Source organism: Saccoglossus kowalevskii, chromosome 5 (genome assembly GCF_978046115.1).
Source record: "Saccoglossus kowalevskii chromosome 5, keSacKowa6.1, whole genome shotgun sequence".
Lineage (NCBI taxonomy): Eukaryota > Metazoa > Hemichordata > Enteropneusta > Harrimaniidae > Saccoglossus > Saccoglossus kowalevskii.
The window spans coordinates 4,309,822-4,327,491 of record NC_140645.1 but is presented as its reverse complement, the minus strand read 5'-3'; the positions used below and the strand labels follow the sequence as shown (position 1 = coordinate 4,327,491).

The window sequence follows — 17,670 nt, the reverse complement described above, 5'->3', positions numbered from 1 at the left end:
GTATGTACGGTGGAATAAAAATGTTGATGAGCCTACTGCACGCGGTATTCCCAGTCGGTCTCCCATGCAAGTACTAACCACGCCCGATGCAGCTTAACTTCAGTGATCGGACGAGAACTGGTGTATTCTGCATTGGTTTGGCAGTAGGCTGAATATTCGTTGCAATTGGATGTCATTTATTGCTTCGGCTAGGCAAAAAAAACATGGGAAAATGTTAGTATGTAATGTGGAATAAAAATGTTGATGAGCCAACTGCACGTGGTATTCCCAGCTGGTCTCCCATGCAAGTACTAACCACGCCCGATGCAGCTTAGCTTCAGTGATCAGACGAGAACTGGTGTATTCTGCAATGGTTTGGCAGTAGGCTGAATATTCGTCCGTATTGTATGTCATTTAATGCTTCGTCTAGGCAAAAAATCATAGGAAAATGTTAGTATGTAATGTCGAATAAAAATGTTGATGAGCCTACTGCATGTGGTATTCCCAGCCGGTCTCCCATGCAAGTACTAACCACGCCCGATGCAGCTTAGCTTCAGTGATCAGACGAGAACTGGTGTATTCTGCAATGGTTTGTCAGTAGGCTGAATATTCGTCGGAATTGGATGTAATTTAATCCTTCGGTAGGCAAAAAATCCCGGGAAAAAGTGAGTATGTACGGTGGAATAAAAATGTTGATGAGCCTACTGCACGCGGTATTCCCAGTCGGTCTCCCATGCAAGTACTAACCACGCCCGATGCAGCTTAACTTCAGTGATCGGACGAGAACTGGTGTATTCTGCATTGGTTTGGCAGTAGGCTGAATATTCGTTGCAATTGGATGTCATTTATTGCTTCGGCTAGGCAAAAAAAACATGGGAAAATGTTAGTATGTAATGTGGAATAAAAATGTTGATGAGCCAACTGCACGTGGTATTCCCAGCCGGTCTCCCATGCAAGTACTAACCACGCCCGATGCAGATTAACTTCAGTGATCGGACGGGAACTGGTGTATTCTGCATTGGTTTGGCTGTGGGCTGAATATATCTTTGCAATTGGAGGTCATTTATTGCTTCGGCTAGGTAAAAAAAGTAAGGGAAAATGTTAGTATGTAATGTGGAATAAAAATGTTGATAAGCCTACTTCACATGGTATTCCCAGCCAGTCTCCCATGCAAGTACTAACCATGCCCGATGCAGATTAACTTCAGTGATCGGACGAGAACTGGTGTATTCTGCAATGGTTTGGCAGTAGGCTGAATGTTCTTTGCAATTGGAGGTCATTTATTGCTTCGGCTAGGTAAAAAATAAGGGAAAATGTTAGTATGTAATGTGGAATAAAAATGTTGATAAGCCTACTGCACGCGGTATTCCCAGTCGGTCTCCCATGCAAGTACTAACCACGCCCGATGCAGATTAACTTCAGTGATCAGACGAGAACTGGTGTATTCTGCAATGGGTTGGCAGTAGGCTGAATATTCGTCGGAATTGGATGTCGTTTAATGCTTCGGCTATGCAAAAAATTCCGGGAAAAAGTTAGTATGTACGGTGGAATAAAAATGTTGATGAGCCTAATGCACGTGGTATTCCCAGACGGTCTCCCTTGCAAGTACTAACCACGCCCGATGCAGATTAACTTCAGTGATCGGACGGGAACTGGTGTATTCTGCATTGGTTTGGCTGTAGGCTGAATATTCTTTGCAATTGGAGGTCATTTATTGCTTCGGCTAGGTAAAAAAAATAAGGGAAAATGTTAGTATGTAATGTGGAATAACAATGTTGATGAGCCTACTGCACGTGGTATTCCCAGCCGATCTCCCATGCAAGTACTAACCATGCCCGATGCAGCTTAACTTCAGTGATTGGACGAGAACTGGTGTATTCTGCATTGGGTTGGCAGTAGGCTGAATATTCGTTGCAATTGGATGTCATTTATTGCTTCGGCTAGGCAAAAAAACATGGGAAAATGTTAGTATGTACGGTGGAATAAAAATTTTGAAAAGCCTACTGCACGTGGTATTCCCAGCCGGTCTCCCATGCAAGTACTAAACATGCCCGATGCAGATTAACTACAGTGATCTGACAAGAACTGGTGTATTCTGCAATGGTTTGGCAGTAGGCTGAATATTTGTCGGAATAGAACGTAATTTAATACTTTGGCTAGGCAACAAATCCCGGGAAAAATTTGCATGTACGGTGGAGTAATAATGGTGATAAGCCTACTGCACGTGGTATTCCTAGCCGGTCTCCCATGCAAGTACTAACCATGCCCAATGCAAATTAACTTCAGTGATCGGACGAGAACTGGTGTATTCTGCATTGGTTTGGCAGTAGGCTGAATATTCGTCGCAATTGGATGTCATTTAATGCTTCGGCTAGGAAAAAAGGCATGGAAAAAAGTTAGTATGTACGGTGGAATAAAAATGTTGATGAGCCTACTGCACATGGTATTCTCAGCCGGTCTCCCATGCAAGTACTAACCACGCCCGATGCAGCTTAACTTCAGTGATCGGACGAGAACTGGTGTATTCTGCAATGGTTTGGCAGTAGGCTGAATATACTTCAGAATTGGATGTCATTCAATGCTACGGCTAGGAAAAAAATCATAGGAAAAAGTTAGTATTTACGGTGGAATAAAAATGTTGATGAGCCTACTGCACGTGGTATTCCCAGTCGGTCTCCCATGCAAGTACTAACCACGCCCGATGCAGCTTAACTTCAGTGATCGGAGGAGAACTGGTGTATTCTGCAATGGGTTGGCAGTAGGCTGAATATTCGTCGGAATTGGATGTCGTTTAATGCTTCGGTTAGGCAAAAAAACATGGGAAAATGTTAGTATGTAATGTGGAATAAAAATGTTGATGATCCTACTGCACGTGGTATTCCCAGCCGGTCTCCCATGCAAGTACTAACCACGCCCGATGCAGCTTAACTTCAGTGATCGGACGAGAACTGGTGTATTCGGCAATGGGTTGGCAGTAGGCTGAATATTCGTTGCAATTGGATGTCATTTATTCCTTCGGCTAGGCAAAAAAACATGGGAAAATGTTAGTATGTACAGTGGAATAAAAATGTTGATAAGCCTACTGCACGTGGTATTCCCAGCCGGTCACCCATGCAAGTAATAACCACGTCCGGTGGGCTTAACTTCAGTGATCGGACGAGAACTGGTGTATTCTGCAATGGTTTGTCAGTAGGCTGAATATTGGTCGGAATTGGATTTAATTTAATGCTACGGCTCGGCAAAAAATCATAGGAAAAAGTTAGCATGTAATGTGGAATAAAAATGTTGATGAGCCTACTGCACGTGGTATTCCCAGCCGGTCTACCATGCAAGTACTAACCACGCCCGATGCAGCTTAACTTCATTGATATGACGAGAACTGGAGTGTTCTGCAATGGTTTGGCAGTAGGCTGAATATTCGTCCGTATTGTATGTCATTTAATGCTTCGTCTAGGCAAAAAATCATAGGAAAATGTTAGTATGTAATGTCGAATAAAAATGTTGATGAGCCTACTGCATGTGGTATTCCCAGCCGGTCTCCCATGCAAGTACTAACCACGCCCGATGCAGCTTAGCTTCAGTGATCAGACGAGAACTGGTGTATTCTGCAATGGTTTGTCAGTAGGCTGAATATTCGTCGGAATTGGATGTAATTTAATCCTTCGGTAGGCAAAAAATCCCGGGAAAAAGTGAGTATGTACGGTGGAATAAAAATGTTGATGAGCCTACTGCACGTGGTATTCCCAGCCGGTCTACCATGCAAGTACCAACCTCGCCTGATGCAGCTTAACTTCAGTGATCGGACGAGAACTGGTGTATTCTGCAATGGTTTGGCAGTAGGCTGAATATTCGTCGGAATTGAATGTCATTTAATGCTACGGCTCGGCAAAAAATCATAGGAAAAAGTTAGAATGTAATGTGGAATAACAATGTTGATGGGTCTACTGCACGTGGTATTCCCAGCCGGTCTACCATGCAAGTACTAACCACGCCCGATGCAGCTTAACTTCATTGATATGACGAGAACTGGTGTGTTCTGCAATGGTTTGGCAGTAGGCTGAATATTCGCCCGTATTGTATGTCATTTAATGCTTCGTCTAGGCAAAAAATCATGGGAAATGTTAGTATGTAATGTGGAATAAAAATGTTGATGAGCCTACTGCACGTGGTATTCCCAGCCGGTCTCCCATGCAAGTACTAACCACGCCCGATGCAGCTTAGCTTCAGTGATCGGACGAGAACTGGTGTATTCTGCAATGGGTTGGCAGTAGGCTGAATATTCGTCGGAATTGGATGTCGTTTAATGCTTCGGCTATGCAAAAAATCCCGCGAAAAAGTTAGTATGTACGGTGGAATAAAAATGTTGATGAGCCTACTGCTTGTGGTATTCTCAACCGGTCTCCCATGCAAGTACTAACCACGTCCGGTGGGCTTAACTTCAGTGATCGGACGAGAACTGGTGTATTCTGCAATGGTTTGTCAGTAGGCTGAATATTCGTCGGAATTGGATGTAATTTAATACTTCGGCTATTCAAAAAATCCCGGGAAAAAGTTAGTATGTACGGTGGAATAAAAATATTGATGAGCCAACTGCACGTGGTATTCACAGCCGGTCTACCATGCAAGTACTAAACATGCCCGATGCAGATTAACTTCAGTGATCGGACGAGAACTGGTGTATTCTGCATTGGTTTGGCAGTAGGCTGAATATTCGTTGCAATTGGATGTCATTTAATGCTTCGGCTAGGCAAAAAATCATGGAAAAAAGTTAGTATGTATGGTGGAATAAAAATGTTGATAAGCCTACTGCACGTGGTATTCCCAACCGGTCTCCCATGCAAGTACTAACCTCGCCCGATGCAGCTTAACTTCAGTGATCGGACGAGAACTGGTGTATTCTGCAATGGTTTGGCAGTAGGCTGAATATTGGTCGGAATTGAATTTAATTTAATACTTCGGCTTGGCAAAAAATTCCGGGAAAAAATTAGTATGTACGGTGGAATAAAAATGTTGATGAGCCTACTGCACGTGGTATTCCCAGCCGGTCACCCATGCAAGTACTAACCACGTCCGGTGGGCTTAACTTCAGTGATCGGACGAGAACTGGTGTATTGTGCAATGTTTTGTCAGTAGGCTGAATATTCGTCGGAATTGGATGTAATTTAATACTTCGGCTATTCAAAAAATCCCGGGAAAAAGTTAGTATGTACGGTGGAATAAAAATGTTGATGAGCCTACTGCACGTGGTATTCACAGCCGGTCTACCATGCAAGTACTAAACACGCCCGATGCAGCTTAACTTCAGTGAACGGACGAGAAATGGTGTATTCTGCAATGGGTTGGCAGTAGGCTGAATATTCGTCGGAATTGGATGTCGTTTAATGCTTCGGCTATGCAAAAAATTCCGGGAAAAAGTTAGTATGTACGGTGGAATAAAAATGTTGATGAGCCTAATGCACGTGGTATTCCCAGACGGTCTCCCTTGCAAGTACTAACCACGCCCGATGCAGATTAACTTCAGTGATCGGACGGGAACTGGTGTATTCTGCATTGGTTTGGCTGTAGGCTGAATATTCTTTGCAATTGGAGGTCATTTATTGCTTCGGCTAGGTAAAAAAAATAAGGGAAAATGTTAGTATGTAATGTGGAATAACAATGTTGATGAGCCTACTGCACGTGGTATTCCCAGCCGATCTCCCATGCAAGTACTAACCATGCCCGATGCAGCTTAACTTCAGTGATTGGACGAGAACTGGTGTATTCTGCAATGGGTTGGCAGTAGGCTGAATATTCGTTGCAATTGGATGTCATTTATTGCTTCGGCTAGGCAAAAAAACATGGGAAAATGTTAGTATGTACGGTGGAATAAAAATTTTGAAAAGCCTACTGCACGTGGTATTCCCAGCCGGTCTCCCATGCAAGTACTAAACATGCCCGATGCAGATTAACTACAGTGATCTGACAAGAACTGGTGTATTCTGCAATGGTTTGGCAGTAGGCTGAATATTTGTCGGAATAGAACGTAATTTAATACTTTGGCTAGGCAACAAATCCCGGGAAAAATTTGCATGTACGGTGGAGTAATAATGGTGATAAGCCTACTGCACGTGGTATTCCTAGCCGGTCTCCCATGCAAGTACTAACCATGCCCAATGCAAATTAACTTCAGTGATCGGACGAGAACTGGTGTATTCTGCATTGGTTTGGCAGTAGGCTGAATATTCGTCGCAATTGGATGTCATTTAATGCTTCGGCTAGGAAAAAAGGCATGGAAAAAAGTTAGTATGTACGGTGGAATAAAAATGTTGATGAGCCTACTGCACATGGTATTCTCAGCCGGTCTCCCATGCAAGTACTAACCACGCCCGATGCAGCTTAACTTCAGTGATCGGACGAGAACTGGTGTATTCTGCAATGGTTTGGCAGTAGGCTGAATATACTTCAGAATTGGATGTCATTTAATGCTACGGCTAGGAAAAAAATCATAGGAAAAAGTTAGTATTTACGGTGGAATAAAAATGTTGATGAGCCTACTGCACGTGGTATTCCCAGTCGGTCTCCCATGCAAGTACTAACCACGCCCGATGCAGCTTAACTTCAGTGATCGGAGGAGAACTGGTGTATTCTGCAATGGGTTGGCAGTAGGCTGAATATTCGTCGGAATTGGATGTCGTTTAATGCTTCGGTTAGGCAAAAAAACATGGGAAAATGTTAGTATGTAATGTGGAATAAAAATGTTGATGATCCTACTGCACGTGGTATTCCCAGCCGGTCTCCCATGCAAGTACTAACCACGCCCGATGCAGCTTAACTTCAGTGATCGGACGAGAACTGGTGTATTCGGCAATGGGTTGGCAGTAGGCTGAATATTCGTTGCAATTGGATGTCATTTATTCCTTCGGCTAGGCAAAAAAACATGGGAAAATATTAGTATGTACAGTGGAATAAAAATGTTGATAAGCCTACTGCACGTGGTATTCCCAGCCGGTCACCCATGCAAGTAATAACCACGTCCGGTGGGCTTAACTTCAGTGATCGGACGAGAACTGGTGTATTCTGCAATGGTTTGTCAGTAGGCTGAATATTGGTCGGAATTGGATTTAATTTAATGCTACGGCTCGGCAAAAAATCATAGGAAAAAGTTAGCATGTAATGTGGAATAAAAATGTTGATGAGCCTACTGCACGTGGTATTCCCAGCCGGTCTACCATGCAAGTACTAACCACGCCCGATGCAGCTTAACTTCATTGATATGACGAGAACTGGAGTGTTCTGCAATGGTTTGGCAGTAGGCTGAATATTCGTCCGTATTGTATGTCATTTAATGCTTCGTCTAGGCAAAAAATCATAGGAAAATGTTAGTATGTAATGTCGAATAAAAATGTTGATGAGCCTACTGCATGTGGTATTCCCAGCCGGTCTCCCATGCAAGTACTAACCACGCCCGATGCAGCTTAGCTTCAGTGATCAGACGAGAACTGGTGTATTCTGCAATGGTTTGTCAGTAGGCTGAATATTCGTCGGAATTGGATGTAATTTAATCCTTCGGTAGGCAAAAAATCCCGGGAAAAAGTGAGTATGTACGGTGGAATAAAAATGTTGATGAGCCTACTGCACGTGGTATTCCCAGCCGGTCTACCATGCAAGTACCAACCTCGCCTGATGCAGCTTAACTTCAGTGATCGGACGAGAACTGGTGTATTCTGCAATGGTTTGGCAGTAGGCTGAATATTCGTCGGAATTGAATGTCATTTAATGCTACGGCTCGGCAAAAAATCATAGGAAAAAGTTAGAATGTAATGTGGAATAACAATGTTGATGGGTCTACTGCACGTGGTATTCCCAGCCGGTCTACCATGCAAGTACTAACCACGCCCGATGCAGCTTAACTTCATTGATATGACGAGAACTGGTGTGTTCTGCAATGGTTTGGCAGTAGGCTGAATATTCGCCCGTATTGTATGTCATTTAATGCTTCGTCTAGGCAAAAAATCATGGGAAATGTTAGTATGTAATGTGGAATAAAAATGTTGATGAGCCTACTGCACGTGGTATTCCCAGCCGGTCTCCCATGCAAGTACTAACCACGCCCGATGCAGCTTAGCTTCAGTGATCGGACGAGAACTGGTGTATTCTGCAATGGGTTGGCAGTAGGCTGAATATTCATCGGAATTGGATGTCGTTTAATGCTTCGGCTATGCAAAAAATCCCGCGAAAAAGTTAGTATGTACGGTGGAATAAAAATGTTGATGAGCCTACTGCACGTGGTATTCCCAACCGGTCACCCATGCAAGTACTAACCACGTCCGGTGGGCTTAACTTCAGTGATCGGACGAGAACTGGTGTATTCTGCAATGGTTTGTCAGTAGGCTGAATATTCGTCGGAATTGGATGTAATTTAATACTTCGGCTATTCAAAAAATCCCGGGAAAAAGTTAGTATGTACGGTGGAATAAAAATGTTGATGAGCCAACTGCACGTGGTATTCACAGCCGGTCTACCATGCAAGTACTAAACACGCCCGATGCAGCTTAACTTCAGTGAACGGACGAGAAATGGTGTATTCTGCAATGGGTTGGCAGTAGGCTGAATATTCGTCGTAATTGGATGTCGTTTAATGCTTCGGCTAGGCAAACAAATCCCGGGAAAAAGTTAGTATGTACGGTGGAATAAAATTGTTGATGAGCCTAATGCACGTGGTATTCCCAGCCGGTCTCCCTTGCAAGTACTAACCACGCCCGATGCAGCTTAACTTCAGTGATCGGACGTGAACTGGTGTATTCTGCATTGGTTTGGCAGTAGGCTGAATATTCGTTGCAATTGGATGTAATGTATTGCTTCAGCTAGGCAAAAAAACATGGGAAAATGTTAGTATGTAATGTGGAATAAAAATGTTGAAAATCCTACTGCACGTGGTATTCCCAGCCAGTCTCCCATGCAAGTACTAACCATGCCCGATGCAGATTAACTTCTGTGATCGGACGAGAACTGGAGTATTCTGCAATGGTTTGGAAGTAGGCTGAATATTCTTTGCAATTGGAGGTCATTTATTGCTTCGGCTAGGTAAAAAAAATAAGGAAAAATGTTTGTATGTAATGTGGAATAAAAATGTTGATGAGCCTGCTGCACGTGGTATTCCCAGCCGGTCACCCATGCAAGTACTAACCACGCCCGATGCAGCTTAACTTCAGTGATCGGACGAGAACTGGTGTATTCTGCAATGTTTTGTCAGTAGGCTGAATATTCGTCGGAATTGGATGTAATTTAATACTTCGGCTATTCAAAAAATCCCGGGAAAAAGATAGTATGTACGGTGGAATAATAATGCTGATGAGCCTACTGCACGTGGTATTCACAGCCGGTCTACCATGCAAGTACTAAACACGCCCGATGCAGCTTAACTTCAGTGATCGGATGAGAAATGGTGTATTCTGCCGTGGTTTGGCAGTAGGCTGAATATTCGTCGGAATTGAATGTAATTTAATACTTCGGCTAGGCAACAAATCCCGGGAAAAAGTTTGTATGTACGGTGGAATAATAATGTTGATTAGCCTACTGCACGCGGTATTCCCAGCCGGTCTCCCATGCAAGTACTAAACATGCCCGATGCAGATTAACTTCAGTGATCGTACGAGAACTGGTGTATTCTGCATTGGTTTGGCAGTAGGCTGAATATTCGTCGCAATTGGATGTCATTTAATGCTTCGGCTAGGCAAAAAATCATGGAAAAAAGTTAGTATGTATGGTGGAATAAAAATGTTGATAAGCCTACTGCACATGGTATTCCCAGCCGGTCTCCCATGCAAGTACTAACCTCGCCTGATGCAGCTAAACTTCAGTGATCGGTCGAGAACTGGTGTATTCTGCAATGGTTTGGCAGTAGGCTGAATATTGGTCGGAATTGAATTTAATTTAATACTTCGGCTTGGCAAAAAATTCCGGGAAAAAATTAGTATGTACGGTGGAATAAAAATGTTGATGAGCCTACTGCACGTGGTATTCCCAGCAGGTCTCCCATGCAAGTACTAACCACGCCCGATGCAGCTTAACTTCAGTGAACGGACGAGAAATGGTGTATTCTGCAATGGGTTGGCAGTAGGCTGAATATTCGTCATAATTGGATGTCATTTAATGCTTCGGCTAGGCAAAAAATCCCGGGAAAAATTTAGTATGTACGGTGGAATAAAATTGTTGATGAGCCTAATGCACGTGGTATTCCCAGCCGGTCTCCCATGCAAGTACTAACCACGCCCGATGCAGCTTAACTTCAGTGATCGGACGTGAACTGGTGTATTCTGCATTGGTTTGGCAGTAGGCTGAATATTCCTTGCAATTGGATGTAATTTATTGCTTCGGCTAGGAAAAAAAAACATGGGAAAATGTTAGTATGTAATGTGGAATAAAAATGTTGAAAATCCTACTGCACGGGGTATTCCCAGCCAGTCTCCCATGCAAGTACTAACCATGCCCGATGCAGATTAACTTCAGTGATCGGACGAGAACTGGAGTATTCTGCAATGGTTTGGAAGTAGGCTGATTATTCTTTGCAATTGGAGGTCATTTATTGCTTCGGCTAGGTAAAAAAAATAAGGGAAAATGTTAGTATGTAATGTGGAATAAAAATGTTGATGAGCCTACTGCACGTGGTATTCCCAGCCGGTCACCCATGCAAGTACTAACCACGTCCGGTGGGCTTAACTTCAGTGATCGGACGAGAACTGGTGTATTCTGCAATGGTTTGTCAGTAGGCTGAATATTGGTCGGAATTGGATTTAATTTAATGCTACGGCTCGGCAAAAAATCATAGGAAAAAGTTAGTATGTAATGTGGAATAAAAATGTTGATGAGCCTACTGCACGTGGTATTCCCAGCCGGTCTACCATGCAAGTACTAACCACGCCCGATGCAGCTTAACTTCATTGATATGACAAGAACTGGTGTGTTCTGCAATGGTATGGCAGTAGGCTGAATATTCATCCGTATTGTATGTCATTTAATGCTTCGTCTAGGCAAAAAATCATGGGAAAATGTTAGTATGTAATGTGGAATAAAAATGTTGATGAGCCTACTGCACGTGGTATTCCCAGCCGGTCTCCCATGCAAGTACTAACCACACCCGATGCAGCTTAGCTTCAGTGATCGGACGAGAACTGGTGTATTCTGCAATGGGTTGGCAGTAGGCTGAATATTCGTCGGAATTGGATGTCGTTTAATGCTTCGGCTATGCAAAAAATCCGGCGAAAAAGTTAGTATGTACGGTGGAATAAAAATGTTGATGAGCCTACTGATTGTGGTATTCTCAGCCGGTCTCCCATGCAAGTACTAACCACGTCCGGTGGGATTAACTTCAGTGATCAGACGAGAACTGGTGTATTCTGCAATGGTTTGTCAGTAGGCTGAATATTCGTCGCAATTGGATGTCATTTAATGCTTCGGCTAGGCAAAAAATCATGGAAAAAAGTTAGTATGTACGGTGGAATAAAAATGTTGATAAGCCTACTGCACATGGTATTCTCAGCCGGTCTCCCATGCAAGTACTAACCACGCCCAATGCAGCATAACTTCAGTGATCGGACGAGAACTGGTGTATTCTGCAATGGTTTGTCAGTCGGTTGAATATTCGTCGGAATTGGATGTAATTTAATACTTCGGCTAGGCAAAAAAATCCCGGGAAAAAGTTAGTATGTACGGTGGAATAAAAAAGTTGATGAGCCTAATGCACGTGGTATTCCCAGCCGGTCTCCCTTGCAAGTACTAACCGCGCCCGATGCAGCTTAACTTCAGTAATCAGACGTGAACTGGTGTATTTTGCATTGGTTTGGCAGTAGGCTGAATATTCGTTGCAATTGGATGTCATTTATTGCTTCGGCTAGGCAAAAAAACATGGGAAAATGTAAGTATGTAATGTGGAATAAAAATGTTGATGAGCCTACTGCACGTGGTATTCCCAGCCGGTCTCCCATGCAAGTACTAACCACGCCCGATGCAGATTAACTTCAGTGATCAGACGAGAACTGGTGTATTCTGCATTGGTTTGGCTGTAGGCTGAATATTCGTCGAAATTGGATGTCGTTTAGCGCTTCGGCTATACAAAAAATCGCGGAAAAAAATTTAGTATGTACGGGAGAAAAAAAATGTTGATGAGCCTACAGCACGTGGTATTCCCAGCCGGTCTCCCATGCAAGTACTAACCACTCCCGATGCAGCTTAGCTTCAGTGATCGGACGAGAACTAGTGTATTCTGCAATGGGTTGGCAGTAGGCTGAATATTTGTCGGAATTGGATGTCGTTTAATGCTTCGGCTATGCAACAAATCCCGCGAAAAAGTTAGTATGTACGGTGGAATAAAAATGATGATGAGCCTACTGCTTGTGGTATTCTCAGCCGGTCTCCCATGCAAGTACTAACCACGTCCGGTGGGCTTAACTTCAGTGATCGGACGAGATCTGGTGTATTCTGCAATGGTTTGTCAGTAGGCTGAATATTCGTAGGAATTGGATGTAATTTAATACTTCGGCAAGGCAAAAAATCCCGGGAAAAAGTTAGTATGTACGGTGGAATAAAAATGTTGATGAGCCTACTGCAAGTGGTATTCACAGCCGGTCTGCCATGCAAGTACTAACCACGCCCAATGCAGCTTAACTTCAGTGATCGGATGTGAACTGGTGTATTCTGCAATGGTTTGGCAGTAGGCTGAATATTCGTCGGAATTGAATGTAATTTAATACTTCGGCTAGGCAACAAATCTCGGGAAAGAGTTAGTATGTACGGTGGAATAAAAATGTTGATGAGCCTACTGCACGTGGTATTCCCAGCCGGTCTACCATGCAAGTACTAACCACGCCCGATGCAGCTTAACTTCATTGATATGACAAAAACTGGTGTGTTCTGCAATGTTTTGGCAGTAGGCTGAATATTCGTCGGAATTGAATGTAATTTAATACTTCGGCTAGGCAACAAATTTCGGGAAAAAGTTAGTATGTACGGTGGAATAAAAATGTCGATGAGCCTACTGCACGTGGTATTCCCAGCCGGTCTCCCATGGAAGTACTAAACACGCCCGATGCAGCTTAGCTTCAGTGATCGGACGAGAACTGGTGTATTCTGCAATGGGTTGGCAGTAGGCTGAATATTCGTCGGAATTGGATGTCGTTTAATGCTTCGGCTATGCAAAAAATCCCGCGAAAATGTTAGTATGTACGGTGGAATAAAATGTTGATGAGCCTACTGCTTGTGGTATTCTCAGCCGGTCTCCCATGCAAGTACTAACCACGTCCGGTGGGCTTAACTTCAGTGATCGGACAAGAACTGGTGTATTCTGCATTGGTTTGGCAGTAGGCTGAATATTTGTTGCAATTGGATGTCATTTATTGCTTCGACTAGGCAAAAAAACATGGGAAAATGTAAGTATGTAATGTGGAATAAAAATGTTGATGAGCCTACTGCACGTGGTATTCCCAGCAGGTCTCCCATGCAAGTACTAACCACGCCTGATGCAGATTAACTTCAGTGATCAGACGAGAACTGGTGTATTCTGCATTGGTTTGGCTGTAGGCTGAATATTCTTTGCAATTGGAGGTCATTTATTGCTTCGGCTAGGCAAAAATTCATGGAAAATAGTTAGTATGTATGGTGGAATAAAAATGTTCAACAGCCAACTGCACGTGGTATTCCCATCCGGTCTTCCATGCAAGTACTAACCACGCGCGATGCAGCTTTGCTTCAGTGATCGGACGAGAACTGGTGTACTCTGCAATGGTTTGGCAGTAGGCTGAATATTTGTCGAAATTGGATGTCGTTTAGCGCTTCGGCTAGACAAAAAATCGCGGAAAAATGTTAGTATGTACGGGAGAATAAAAATGTTGATGAGCCTACAGCACGTGGTATTCCCAGCCGGTCTCCCATGCAAGTACTAACCACGCCCGATGCAGCTTAGCTTCAGTGATCGGACGAGAACTAGTGTATTCTGCAATGGGTTGGCAGTAGGCTGAATATTCGTCGGAATTGGATGTCGTTTAATGCTTCGGCTATGCAACAAATCCCGCGAAAAATTTAGTATGTACGGTGGAATAAAAATGATGATGAGCCTACTGCTTGTGGTATTCTCAGCCGGTCTCCCATGCAAGTACTATCCATGTCCGGTGGGCTTAACTTCAGTGATCGGACGAGAACTGGTGTATTCTGCAATGGTTTGTCAGTAGGCTGAATATTCGTCGGAATTGGATGTAATTTAATACTTCGGCAAGGCAAAAAATCATGGGAAAATGTTAGTATGTAATGTGGAATAAAAATGTCGATGAGCCTACTGCACGTGGTATTCCCAGCCGGTCTCCCATGCATGTACTAACCACGCCTGATGCAGCTTAGCTTCAGTGATCGGACGAGAACTGGTGTATTCTGCAATGGGTTGGCAGTAGGCTGAATATTCGTCGGTATTGGATGTCGTTTAATGCTTCGGCTATGCAAAAAATCCCGCGAAAATGTTAGTATGTACGGTGGAATAAAATGTTGATGAGCCTACTGCTTGTGGTATTCTCAGCCGGTCTCCCATGCAAGTACTAACCACGTCCGATGCAGATTAACTTCAGTGATCAGACGAGAACTGGTGTATTCTGCATTGGTTTGGCTGTAGGCTGAATATTCTTTGCAATAGGATGTCATTTAATGCTTCGGCTAGGCAAAAAATTATGGAAAAAAGTTAGTATGTACGGTGGAATAATAATGTTGATAAGCCTACTGCACGTGGGCTTAACTTCAATGATCGTACGAGAACAGGTGTATTCTGCAATGGTTTGGCAGTAGGCTGAATATACGTCGGAATTGGATGTCATTTAATACTACGGCTAGAAAAAAAATCATAGGAAAATGTTAGTATGTAATGTGGAATAAAAATGTTGATGAGCCTACTGCACGTGGTATTCCCAGCCGGTCTCCCATGCAAGTACTAACCATGCCCGAGGCAGATTAACTTCAGTGATCGGACGAGAACTGGTGTACTCTGCATTGGTTTGGCAGGAGCCTGAATATTCGTCGCAATTGGATGTCATTTAATGCTTCGGCTAGGCAAAAAATCATGGAAAAAAGTTAGTATGTACGGTGGAATAAAAATGTTGATGAGCCTACTGCACATGGTATTCTCAGCCGGTCTCGCATGCAAGTACTAACCACGCCCAATGCAGCTTAACTTCAGTGATCGGACGAGAACTGGTGTATTCTGCAATGGTTTGTCATTCGGTTGAATATTCGTAGGAATTGGATGTAATTTAATACTTCGGCTAGGCAAAAAATCCCGGGAAAAAGTTAGTATGTACGGTGGAATAAAAATGTTGATGAGCCTAATGGACGTGGTATTCCCAGCCGGTCTCCCTTGCAAGTATTAACCACGCCCGATGGAGATTAACTTCAGTGATCGGACGAGAACTGGTGTATTCTGCATTGGTTTGGCTGTATAGTGAATATTCTTTGCAATTGGAGGTCATTTATTGCTTCGGCTAGACAAAAAATCGCGGAAAAAAGTTAGTATGTACGGGAGAATAAAAATATTGATGAGCCTACAGCATGTGGTATTCCCAGCCGGTCTCCCATGCAAGTACTAACCTCGCCCGATGCAGCTTAGCTTCAGTGATCGGACGAGAACTAGTGTATTCTACATTGGGTTGGCAGTAGGCTGAATATTCGTTGGAATTGGATGTCGTTTAATGCTTCGGCTATGCAAAAAATCCCGCGAAAAAGTTAGTATGTACGGTGGAATAAAAATGATGATGAGCCTACTGAGCGTGGTATTCCCCGCCGGTCTACCATGCAAGTACTAACCACGCCCGATGCAGCTTAACTTCAGTGATCGGACGAGAACTGGTGTATTCTGCAATGGGTTTGCAGTAGGCTGAATATTCGTCGGAATTGGATGTCGTTTAATGCTTCGGCTATGCAAAAAATCCCGCGAAAAAGTTAGTATGTAAGGTGGAATAAAAATGTTGATGAGCCTACTGCTTGTGCTATTCTCAGTCGGTCTCCCATGCAAGTACTAACCACGCCCGATGCAGCTTAGCTTCAGTGATCGGACGAGAACTGGAGTACTCTGCAATGGTTTGGCAGTAGGCTGAATATTCGTCGAAATTGGATGTCGTTTAGCGCTTCGGCTAGACAAAAAATCGCAGAAAAAAGTTAGTATGTACGGGAGAATAAAAATGTTGATGAGCCTACAGCACGTGGTATTCCCAGCCGGTCTCCCATGCAAGTACTACCCACGCCCGATGCAGCTTAGCTTCAGTGATCGGACGAGAACTGGTGTATTCTGCAATGGGTTGGCAGTAGGCTGAATATTCGTCGGAATTGGATGTCGTTTAATGCTTCGGCTATGCAAAAAATCCCGCGAAAAAGTTAGTATGTACGGTGGAATAAAAATGTTGATGAGCCTACTGCTTGTGGTATTCTCAGCCGGTCTCCCATGCAAGTACTAACCACGTCCGGTGGGCTTAACTGCAGTGATCGGACGAGAACTTGTGTATTGTGCAATGGTTTGGCAGTAGGCTGAATATTCGTCGGAATTGAATGTCATTTAATGCTATGGCTCGGCAAAAAATCATAGGAAAAAGTTAGTATGTAATGTGGAATAAAACTGTTGATGAGCCTACTGCACGTGGTATTCCCAGCCGGTCTACCATGCAAGTACTAACCACGCCCGATGCAGCTTAACTTCAGTGATCGAACGAGAACTGGTGTATTCTGCAATGGGTTGGCAGTAGGCTGAATATTCGTCGGAATTGGATGTCGTTTAATGCGTCGGCTATGCAAAAAATCCCGCGAAAAAGTTAGTATGTACGGTGGAATAAAAATGTTGATGAGCCTACTGCTTGTGGTATTCTCAGCCGGTCTCCCATGCAAGTACTTACCACGTCCGGTGGGCTTAACTTCAGTGATCGGACGAGAACTGGTGTGTTCTGCAATTGTTTGTCAGTAGGCTGAATATTCGTCGGAATTGGATGTAATTTAATACTTCGGCTAGGCAAAAAATCCCGGGAAAAAGTTAGTATGTTCTGTGGAATAAAAATGTTGATGAGCCTAGTGCACATGGTATTCCCAGCCGTTATACCATGCAAGTACTAACCACGCCCAATGCAGCTTAACTTCAGTGATCGGACGAGAACTGGTGTATTCGGCAATGGTTTGGCAGTAGGCTGAATATTCGTCGCAATTGGATGTCATTTAATGCTTCGGCTAGGCAAAAAATCATGGAAAAAAGTTAGTATGTATGGTGGAATAAAAATGTTGATGAGCCTACTGCACATGGTATTGTTAGCCGGTCTCCCATGCAAGTACTAACCACGCCCGATGCAGCTTAACTTTAGTAATCGGACGAGAACTGGTGTATTCTGCAATGGTTTGGCAGTAGGCTGAATATACGTCGGAATTGGATGTCATTTAATGCTATGGCTAGGAAAAAAATCATAGGAAAAAGTTAGTATGTAATGTGGAATAAAAATGTTGATGAGCCTACTGCACGTGGTATTCCCAGCCGGTCTCCCATGCAAGTACTAACCACGCCCGATGCAGCTTAACTTCAGTGACCGGACGAGAACTGGTGTATTCTGCAATAGTTTGACAGTAGGCTGAGTATTCGTCAGAATTGGATTTAATTTAATACTTCGGCTTGGCAAAAAATCCCGGAAAAAAGTTAGTATGTACGGTGGA

At 43.6% G+C, this 17,670-nt stretch overlaps 3 non-coding genes and 66 pseudogenes across 3 annotated transcripts; all 69 read right to left on the bottom strand.

Moving 5' to 3' along the window:
• Positions 1-29: 29 nt before the first annotated feature.
• On the bottom strand, positions 30-149 carry LOC146744220 (5S ribosomal RNA). Its single transcript, XR_014929661.1, has one exon. It is a non-coding gene; the product is annotated as a 5S ribosomal RNA (ribosomal RNA).
• A 97-nt stretch (positions 150-246) lies between these two features.
• Positions 247-366, bottom strand: LOC146744219 (5S ribosomal RNA; annotated as a pseudogene).
• Positions 367-462: 96 nt separating this feature from the next.
• LOC146744218 (5S ribosomal RNA) lies at positions 463-582 on the bottom strand (annotated as a pseudogene).
• A 95-nt stretch (positions 583-677) lies between these two features.
• On the bottom strand, positions 678-797 carry LOC146744217 (5S ribosomal RNA). The gene has a single exon (XR_014929660.1). It is a non-coding gene; the product is annotated as a 5S ribosomal RNA (ribosomal RNA).
• Positions 798-894: 97 nt separating this feature from the next.
• Positions 895-1,014, bottom strand: LOC146744216 (5S ribosomal RNA; annotated as a pseudogene).
• A 98-nt stretch (positions 1,015-1,112) lies between these two features.
• On the bottom strand, positions 1,113-1,232 carry LOC146744215 (5S ribosomal RNA; annotated as a pseudogene).
• Positions 1,233-1,327: 95 nt separating this feature from the next.
• LOC146744214 (5S ribosomal RNA) lies at positions 1,328-1,447 on the bottom strand (annotated as a pseudogene).
• A 96-nt stretch (positions 1,448-1,543) lies between these two features.
• On the bottom strand, positions 1,544-1,663 carry LOC146744213 (5S ribosomal RNA; annotated as a pseudogene).
• A 97-nt stretch (positions 1,664-1,760) lies between these two features.
• Positions 1,761-1,880, bottom strand: LOC146744212 (5S ribosomal RNA; annotated as a pseudogene).
• A 96-nt stretch (positions 1,881-1,976) lies between these two features.
• On the bottom strand, positions 1,977-2,096 carry LOC146744211 (5S ribosomal RNA; annotated as a pseudogene).
• Positions 2,097-2,191: 95 nt separating this feature from the next.
• Positions 2,192-2,311, bottom strand: LOC146744210 (5S ribosomal RNA; annotated as a pseudogene).
• Positions 2,312-2,407: 96 nt separating this feature from the next.
• On the bottom strand, positions 2,408-2,527 carry LOC146744209 (5S ribosomal RNA; annotated as a pseudogene).
• Positions 2,528-2,623: 96 nt separating this feature from the next.
• On the bottom strand, positions 2,624-2,743 carry LOC146744208 (5S ribosomal RNA; annotated as a pseudogene).
• Positions 2,744-2,839: 96 nt separating this feature from the next.
• LOC146744207 (5S ribosomal RNA) lies at positions 2,840-2,959 on the bottom strand (annotated as a pseudogene).
• Positions 2,960-3,055: 96 nt separating this feature from the next.
• On the bottom strand, positions 3,056-3,174 carry LOC146744206 (5S ribosomal RNA; annotated as a pseudogene).
• Positions 3,175-3,270: 96 nt separating this feature from the next.
• On the bottom strand, positions 3,271-3,390 carry LOC146744205 (5S ribosomal RNA; annotated as a pseudogene).
• A 96-nt stretch (positions 3,391-3,486) lies between these two features.
• On the bottom strand, positions 3,487-3,606 carry LOC146744204 (5S ribosomal RNA; annotated as a pseudogene).
• Positions 3,607-3,701: 95 nt separating this feature from the next.
• LOC146744203 (5S ribosomal RNA) lies at positions 3,702-3,821 on the bottom strand (annotated as a pseudogene).
• Positions 3,822-3,917: 96 nt separating this feature from the next.
• On the bottom strand, positions 3,918-4,037 carry LOC146744202 (5S ribosomal RNA; annotated as a pseudogene).
• Positions 4,038-4,132: 95 nt separating this feature from the next.
• On the bottom strand, positions 4,133-4,252 carry LOC146744201 (5S ribosomal RNA; annotated as a pseudogene).
• Positions 4,253-4,563: 311 nt separating this feature from the next.
• Positions 4,564-4,683, bottom strand: LOC146744200 (5S ribosomal RNA; annotated as a pseudogene).
• A 96-nt stretch (positions 4,684-4,779) lies between these two features.
• On the bottom strand, positions 4,780-4,899 carry LOC146744199 (5S ribosomal RNA). Its single transcript, XR_014929656.1, has one exon. It is a non-coding gene; the product is annotated as a 5S ribosomal RNA (ribosomal RNA).
• A 311-nt stretch (positions 4,900-5,210) lies between these two features.
• Positions 5,211-5,330, bottom strand: LOC146744198 (5S ribosomal RNA; annotated as a pseudogene).
• Positions 5,331-5,426: 96 nt separating this feature from the next.
• LOC146744197 (5S ribosomal RNA) lies at positions 5,427-5,546 on the bottom strand (annotated as a pseudogene).
• Positions 5,547-5,643: 97 nt separating this feature from the next.
• Positions 5,644-5,763, bottom strand: LOC146744196 (5S ribosomal RNA; annotated as a pseudogene).
• A 96-nt stretch (positions 5,764-5,859) lies between these two features.
• On the bottom strand, positions 5,860-5,979 carry LOC146744195 (5S ribosomal RNA; annotated as a pseudogene).
• Positions 5,980-6,074: 95 nt separating this feature from the next.
• LOC146744194 (5S ribosomal RNA) lies at positions 6,075-6,194 on the bottom strand (annotated as a pseudogene).
• Positions 6,195-6,290: 96 nt separating this feature from the next.
• Positions 6,291-6,410, bottom strand: LOC146744193 (5S ribosomal RNA; annotated as a pseudogene).
• A 96-nt stretch (positions 6,411-6,506) lies between these two features.
• On the bottom strand, positions 6,507-6,626 carry LOC146744192 (5S ribosomal RNA; annotated as a pseudogene).
• Positions 6,627-6,722: 96 nt separating this feature from the next.
• On the bottom strand, positions 6,723-6,842 carry LOC146744191 (5S ribosomal RNA; annotated as a pseudogene).
• Positions 6,843-6,938: 96 nt separating this feature from the next.
• Positions 6,939-7,057, bottom strand: LOC146744190 (5S ribosomal RNA; annotated as a pseudogene).
• Positions 7,058-7,153: 96 nt separating this feature from the next.
• On the bottom strand, positions 7,154-7,273 carry LOC146744189 (5S ribosomal RNA; annotated as a pseudogene).
• Positions 7,274-7,369: 96 nt separating this feature from the next.
• On the bottom strand, positions 7,370-7,489 carry LOC146744188 (5S ribosomal RNA; annotated as a pseudogene).
• A 95-nt stretch (positions 7,490-7,584) lies between these two features.
• LOC146744187 (5S ribosomal RNA) lies at positions 7,585-7,704 on the bottom strand (annotated as a pseudogene).
• A 96-nt stretch (positions 7,705-7,800) lies between these two features.
• LOC146744186 (5S ribosomal RNA) lies at positions 7,801-7,920 on the bottom strand (annotated as a pseudogene).
• A 95-nt stretch (positions 7,921-8,015) lies between these two features.
• Positions 8,016-8,135, bottom strand: LOC146744185 (5S ribosomal RNA; annotated as a pseudogene).
• Positions 8,136-8,231: 96 nt separating this feature from the next.
• On the bottom strand, positions 8,232-8,350 carry LOC146744184 (5S ribosomal RNA; annotated as a pseudogene).
• A 313-nt stretch (positions 8,351-8,663) lies between these two features.
• LOC146744183 (5S ribosomal RNA) lies at positions 8,664-8,783 on the bottom strand (annotated as a pseudogene).
• Positions 8,784-8,879: 96 nt separating this feature from the next.
• On the bottom strand, positions 8,880-8,999 carry LOC146744182 (5S ribosomal RNA; annotated as a pseudogene).
• A 97-nt stretch (positions 9,000-9,096) lies between these two features.
• Positions 9,097-9,216, bottom strand: LOC146744181 (5S ribosomal RNA; annotated as a pseudogene).
• Positions 9,217-9,312: 96 nt separating this feature from the next.
• Positions 9,313-9,432, bottom strand: LOC146744180 (5S ribosomal RNA; annotated as a pseudogene).
• Positions 9,433-9,528: 96 nt separating this feature from the next.
• On the bottom strand, positions 9,529-9,648 carry LOC146744179 (5S ribosomal RNA; annotated as a pseudogene).
• Positions 9,649-9,744: 96 nt separating this feature from the next.
• LOC146744178 (5S ribosomal RNA) lies at positions 9,745-9,864 on the bottom strand (annotated as a pseudogene).
• Positions 9,865-9,960: 96 nt separating this feature from the next.
• On the bottom strand, positions 9,961-10,080 carry LOC146744177 (5S ribosomal RNA; annotated as a pseudogene).
• A 96-nt stretch (positions 10,081-10,176) lies between these two features.
• On the bottom strand, positions 10,177-10,296 carry LOC146744176 (5S ribosomal RNA; annotated as a pseudogene).
• Positions 10,297-10,393: 97 nt separating this feature from the next.
• Positions 10,394-10,513, bottom strand: LOC146744175 (5S ribosomal RNA; annotated as a pseudogene).
• Positions 10,514-10,610: 97 nt separating this feature from the next.
• LOC146744174 (5S ribosomal RNA) lies at positions 10,611-10,729 on the bottom strand (annotated as a pseudogene).
• A 96-nt stretch (positions 10,730-10,825) lies between these two features.
• LOC146744173 (5S ribosomal RNA) lies at positions 10,826-10,945 on the bottom strand (annotated as a pseudogene).
• A 96-nt stretch (positions 10,946-11,041) lies between these two features.
• On the bottom strand, positions 11,042-11,161 carry LOC146744172 (5S ribosomal RNA; annotated as a pseudogene).
• Positions 11,162-11,472: 311 nt separating this feature from the next.
• Positions 11,473-11,592, bottom strand: LOC146744171 (5S ribosomal RNA; annotated as a pseudogene).
• A 97-nt stretch (positions 11,593-11,689) lies between these two features.
• On the bottom strand, positions 11,690-11,809 carry LOC146744170 (5S ribosomal RNA; annotated as a pseudogene).
• A 96-nt stretch (positions 11,810-11,905) lies between these two features.
• Positions 11,906-12,025, bottom strand: LOC146744169 (5S ribosomal RNA; annotated as a pseudogene).
• Positions 12,026-12,122: 97 nt separating this feature from the next.
• On the bottom strand, positions 12,123-12,242 carry LOC146744168 (5S ribosomal RNA; annotated as a pseudogene).
• Positions 12,243-12,553: 311 nt separating this feature from the next.
• Positions 12,554-12,673, bottom strand: LOC146744167 (5S ribosomal RNA; annotated as a pseudogene).
• Positions 12,674-12,985: 312 nt separating this feature from the next.
• LOC146744166 (5S ribosomal RNA) lies at positions 12,986-13,105 on the bottom strand (annotated as a pseudogene).
• Positions 13,106-13,415: 310 nt separating this feature from the next.
• LOC146744165 (5S ribosomal RNA) lies at positions 13,416-13,535 on the bottom strand (annotated as a pseudogene).
• A 96-nt stretch (positions 13,536-13,631) lies between these two features.
• LOC146744164 (5S ribosomal RNA) lies at positions 13,632-13,751 on the bottom strand (annotated as a pseudogene).
• Positions 13,752-13,847: 96 nt separating this feature from the next.
• On the bottom strand, positions 13,848-13,967 carry LOC146744163 (5S ribosomal RNA; annotated as a pseudogene).
• Positions 13,968-14,278: 311 nt separating this feature from the next.
• Positions 14,279-14,398, bottom strand: LOC146744162 (5S ribosomal RNA; annotated as a pseudogene).
• A 95-nt stretch (positions 14,399-14,493) lies between these two features.
• Positions 14,494-14,613, bottom strand: LOC146744161 (5S ribosomal RNA; annotated as a pseudogene).
• Positions 14,614-14,879: 266 nt separating this feature from the next.
• LOC146744160 (5S ribosomal RNA) lies at positions 14,880-14,999 on the bottom strand (annotated as a pseudogene).
• A 528-nt stretch (positions 15,000-15,527) lies between these two features.
• On the bottom strand, positions 15,528-15,647 carry LOC146744159 (5S ribosomal RNA; annotated as a pseudogene).
• A 96-nt stretch (positions 15,648-15,743) lies between these two features.
• Positions 15,744-15,863, bottom strand: LOC146744158 (5S ribosomal RNA; annotated as a pseudogene).
• A 96-nt stretch (positions 15,864-15,959) lies between these two features.
• LOC146744157 (5S ribosomal RNA) lies at positions 15,960-16,079 on the bottom strand (annotated as a pseudogene).
• Positions 16,080-16,175: 96 nt separating this feature from the next.
• Positions 16,176-16,295, bottom strand: LOC146744156 (5S ribosomal RNA; annotated as a pseudogene).
• Positions 16,296-16,606: 311 nt separating this feature from the next.
• LOC146744155 (5S ribosomal RNA) lies at positions 16,607-16,726 on the bottom strand (annotated as a pseudogene).
• Positions 16,727-17,037: 311 nt separating this feature from the next.
• Positions 17,038-17,157, bottom strand: LOC146744154 (5S ribosomal RNA; annotated as a pseudogene).
• A 96-nt stretch (positions 17,158-17,253) lies between these two features.
• Positions 17,254-17,373, bottom strand: LOC146744153 (5S ribosomal RNA; annotated as a pseudogene).
• A 96-nt stretch (positions 17,374-17,469) lies between these two features.
• On the bottom strand, positions 17,470-17,589 carry LOC146744152 (5S ribosomal RNA; annotated as a pseudogene).
• Between the last annotated feature and the right edge of the window lie 81 nt (positions 17,590-17,670).